This window comes from Gossypium hirsutum, chromosome A06 (assembly GCF_007990345.1).
Source record: "Gossypium hirsutum isolate 1008001.06 chromosome A06, Gossypium_hirsutum_v2.1, whole genome shotgun sequence".
Classification (NCBI taxonomy): Eukaryota; Viridiplantae; Streptophyta; class Magnoliopsida; order Malvales; family Malvaceae; genus Gossypium; species Gossypium hirsutum.
This window is the reverse complement of record NC_053429.1, coordinates 19,855,710-19,860,175: the sequence shown is the minus strand read 5'-3', so window position 1 is coordinate 19,860,175 and position 4,466 is coordinate 19,855,710. Positions and strand designations below refer to the sequence as shown.

Here is a 4,466-nt window from a genome sequence, read left to right as displayed (position 1 = left end):
AGAATGATTTATACAACCACCTTCAATTTTGATGTGTTACTCAAATTACGAGCTTGAAGGGTGATTGTTTCGTCTCCTACACGAAGTGTGAGTTCACCTGTACCAACATCAATAATGGTTCTAGCAGTCACTAAAAAGGGTCATTCTAATATTAAAGGTGCGTTACTATCCTTTTCCATGTCTAGAACAACAAAGTCTACTGGGTATATAAATTTATGGATTTTAACAAGAACATCTTCAGTGATAACCCTAGGAAATCTAATGGTTTTATCAGCCAATTGAATGCTCATCCTAGTTTGTTTGGGTTTCCCAAGACCTTGCTGTTTAAAAATTTTATAAGGCATAACATTAATGCTTGCCCCTAAGTCAGCCAATGCATTATGAACATCTAAACTAGCAATTAAACAATGAATCGTAAAACTCCCTGGATCTTTCAATTTGTTGGGTAGCTTATTGTGTAGAATGGCTAAGCAAACTGCATTCAACTCCACATGCGATGCCTCATCCAACTTTCATTTATTTGTTAAAAGCTCCTTTAAGAATTTGACTGCGTTTGGCATCTGCGAAAAAGCTTCAATAAACGGTAAGTTAATATGTAATTTTTTTAATAATTTAAGAAATTTACCGAATTGTTCTTCTGTGAGGTCTTTCCTTGTTGCATTTGGGTATGGCACACGAGGTTTGTATTCTTTACTTACCAGTTTCTGGTCATTGTGGTCCACCTCACCCTTACCTTTACTTACCCCAGTTTCTTGCCTCGGTTCTGGTTCAGGTGCAACCAACCCTTCCGCATCTTGAATGGTAATTTCATTGATTTGCTCCCTTGGGTTAGATTCAGTGTTACTCGGCAGACTACCTTGTGGTTGTTCAGAAATCAATTTGACGAGTTGGCCTATCTAAGTTTCGAGCCCTTGGATTGACGCTTGTTGATTCTTAAGGGCTGTCTCAATATTCTGGAAACGAGTTTCTGACACCAAAATAAATTTTGTCAACATCTCCTCAAGGTTCGGCTTCTTTTCCTGATGGTAAGGTGGTTGTTGAAAACCCAGAGGATGTTGCGGCCTTTGATAAGAAATTGGGATTGTTCTTCCAACCTGCATTATAAATGTTACTATACGGGTTATTTTGGGGTCTAGAGTTATTGTTACCCATATATTGGACTTGTTCCTCCTCGATGCTAGGGTTGAAGGGTTGATATTCTGTGCATGCTCCTCCTCCATTCGAATCGCACCTCATCACTATATGTACCTAAGTAGAACCACACAAACCGTCAATCTTTTTATTTAAGAGTTCTACTTGGTTAGATAGCATAGTAACCGCATCGAGGTTGAAAACACTGGCTGCTTTCATTGGTTTTGTCCTCATAACTTGCCACTGATAGTTATTCAGTGACATCTCCTCAATAAATTTGTAAGCCACCTCAGGTGTCTTATTATTGATAGTTCCACCTGCGGCTGCGTTAATCATCTGCCGAGTCAAAGGGTTCAGGCTATTGTGAAATGTTTGGACTTGTAGCTAGAGTGGTAAACCATGGTGGGGGCATCTTCGCAAAAGGTCATTGTATCTCTCCCATGCATCGTAGAGTGTTTCTAAATCCATCTGCACAAAAGAGGAGATATCATTACGTAATTTGGCTATTTTAGCTGGCGAAAAATATTTTAATAAAAAATTTTCAATCATCTATTCCCAAGTAGTGATTGATCCTCGTGGCAACGAGTTCAACCACTGTTTAGCCTTATTACTCAACGAAAAGGGAAACAACCAAAGGCGAATGGTGTCATCAGAAACGCCATTAATTTTAAAATTGTCGTAAAACTTTAAGAAATTTTCCAAGTGAGCATTGGGATCCTCGTCCTGCAAACCATCACACTGAACAAACTATTGGATCATTCGAATGGTGTTAGGTTTTAGTTCAAAATTATTTGCTGCAACAGCAGGCCTAACTATGCTCGATTCAGTTCCTATTAAACTAGGTTTAGCATAATCATACATAGTTCGTGGAGCAGGATTCTGATTTACTGAATCAGTAGCAATCGTAGGAGGTAGCGAATTTTCTTGGTTTTCTGCCATCTCCTCGGTTGTGGTTGGAGTGTCATCCTCTTGCTCGTCCTCTATGTATCTTAGGCTTCACCTTCTTTCTCTTTGGTTTTTGCGAACTGTGTGGTTGATCTCACGGTCAAAAAGTAGTGGTCTTAACGAGTTTCTTCTGGTCATAAACTAGAAAAACTTGTCAGAAGAAAATAAATGAAAAATTGGAAAATAAAATAAAAATAAAATGACTAAAGTAATAAAAATATAGTGTTCCTAATATCCTAGTTCGCCAGTAACGGCGCCAAAAACTTGATGGGTGATATTTGTGACAGGTTTTAAAAATTGATAAATGAATCGTTCTTGAGACTAACTTATTATCACGATTAAGACAAGTGTACCTATCGAACAGTAGTATAGTTCAGCAAGACCGGATTTTTGAACCCAAAGGAACCACGAGTACTAGTATTTACTTCCTTTTTATTATCTAGCCTAAAAATCAAAAGGTTTGGTTATCTAAAATAATTACTAAACTAAGAATGCACAAAAAGAAAATTTGGGAAAATACTTTTTAGAAAATTCAATTGATTAAGACAATACCTAAGGAAACATCCACCTAGACTTCACTTGTTATTTGACTCTGAATCAAACGATTTATTAATTTGGCTTGATTCGTAAAAATCCCTAAGTTATATTATTATCTCTCTTGAGACTAATAACGTCTAGCCCTAGGTTGAATAATTGAAATCTCTTTCTAATTAACACCCTAGAATTGCATTAACTTGATCTTTGGATTCCCTTATTAGGTTTCATCGTAATCCGACAAAATCTTGTCACCCTATCTCTAGGCGCGCAATCAACTCCGCTTAATTACGACAAATTTACTCTTAGACAGGGTCTATTCCTCCTCTGAATAAGAGCGTTAACCTGAATCAATATCCTGGAATATTAAAACAAGAATTAAGAACACATAATTAAGAACAAATCAAATATTTATCATACAATTCAGATAATAATTATAAGATCCGTCTTAGTTTTCATTCCCTTTAGGTATTTAGGGGTTTTAGTTCATACTCATGAAGGAAAACATCCCAAAAGCACAAAGATAACAAAACATAAGAAAACCCAAAACTATTGAGGGAATTTGAAGGGAGATCTTCAGTCTTAATGATGAATCCGGCTTCTAAGATGGATCAATCAGCTTTCCTTGAGTAATTCCTTGCTTCCTACTCTGTATCCCCCCTCTTAAGTGCCTTGTCAGGTGTTTAAATAGGCTTTAGAATGCCTAAGAGTCCCCAAAATTGGCCTTTTCTGAATAGGGTTATACTTGGGCTCGGTAGGGACACGCCCGTGTGACATGCCCTTGTGCGATTACTCCAGCTCGTGGTCAAGGCTGTTGAACAAGCACGGGCGTGTAGTCTACTCGAGTAAGTCGTGCTTCGATCTTGCCAAAGGGAAACGGCCATGTAACACGCCCGTGTGAGAAAGTCCAGGCCGTGTTGATTTCTCACGTGGGTCTATTTTCTCTATTTTCGGCCCGTTTCTCGCTCTTTTTACTCTCCTATGCTCACCTAAGTATAAAACATGAAATTAAATGATTAGGATCATCAAATTCACCAAATCTAAGGAGAAATCATCCATAAATGTGCTAAACATGGGATAAAAATATGTATAATTTACGGTGTATCAGCAATGTACATCTTAAGTGTGTAGGGCTCTTTCATATCATCATCAGAAATCCCTGAATTTTGTCTTATTCTAACGTGAATCACTCATATCACTATTAGAATGATTTTAATTAATTTATGATTTTCATTGATATGTCTTGAATTAAAACATAATCATTTATGCATAGATTGTTTAAACTTTAAGACATTAGGAATCAAGCATGATAAGTTGATTTTTGAAGAATTAAAAAACTTTTAGGTTGCTTCTCTAAGTTTAGGTATTATCTTGAATTGAAATTCACAAGTTTAAACATTAAAAAGCCATATTTTTTGTGAGATCTTGAACCTTTAGAGCATATTTTATTTCTTTCATGATCACTTTTATTATTAGTGCGTCAATATTGATTTGTTATTCTAGAACTTGCTTAATTATGCATGTCAAGACCACACCATTTGATTTGATATGTCAAAATGATAAAGGTACTTAGGCTTAACCCACTCACTCCACAAAAGCCTACCTTCATAATTTACCCTTAGTGAACCCTTTTGAGCCTCACAAGCCATTAATTGATTTACCCTCAATATTAACCTATAACCCATTATTGTTGAAATCCCCTAATTTGATCCCTATTTTTGTCGAGATTTGATTTGAAAAAATTGCTTAGTTATGTTTTGTTCTTCTATGTATTTGACTTGTTCTTAAAAACAAAATTTACTTCAATACATATTAGTAGTAATTCGTCGTTTTTGAGCTTGAGTGTTAATTCCATA

At 36.2% G+C, this 4,466-nt stretch overlaps 1 non-coding gene across 1 annotated transcript; it reads left to right on the top strand.

Moving 5' to 3' along the window:
- The first annotated feature begins 1,525 nt into the window (after positions 1-1,525).
- On the top strand, positions 1,526-1,632 carry LOC121230972 (small nucleolar RNA R71). The gene has a single exon (XR_005929044.1). It is a non-coding gene; the product is annotated as a small nucleolar RNA R71 (small nucleolar RNA).
- The last annotated feature ends 2,834 nt before the right edge of the window (positions 1,633-4,466 follow it).